The following is a 310-nucleotide window of genomic DNA, read 5'->3' on the forward strand; positions in this document are numbered from 1 at the left end:
ACCCTGACCTTGTCTTCCTGGGTCGGGGCCTCAGTCTTGCTCCAGAAATTCCGGGCAATGGGTATGCTTCCTCAGCCCAACCTAGCGAGCTGTGGTAAGACTGCCTTCCTAAAAAAAATCTGTCCCCCTACTCTAGCCCCTGGGTTCGTTTCCCTTTTTAGGGACACGGGCTCCTCCCCCGTGCACAGCTGGGTTCCCAGCCAATGCACCAATTTGTCACAGCACGGGGTCCTAGGAGTGGCTGTGATCTCTCCTAATGCTCCCTAGCATGCCAAGTTCGCGATACAGCACCCTCGTTCATGCCCTCCAT

Source organism: Gavialis gangeticus, unplaced genomic scaffold, assembly GCF_001723915.1.
Source record: "Gavialis gangeticus isolate Ggan-Ray unplaced genomic scaffold, GavGan_comp1, whole genome shotgun sequence".
Taxonomy (NCBI): Eukaryota; Metazoa; Chordata; order Crocodylia; family Gavialidae; genus Gavialis; species Gavialis gangeticus.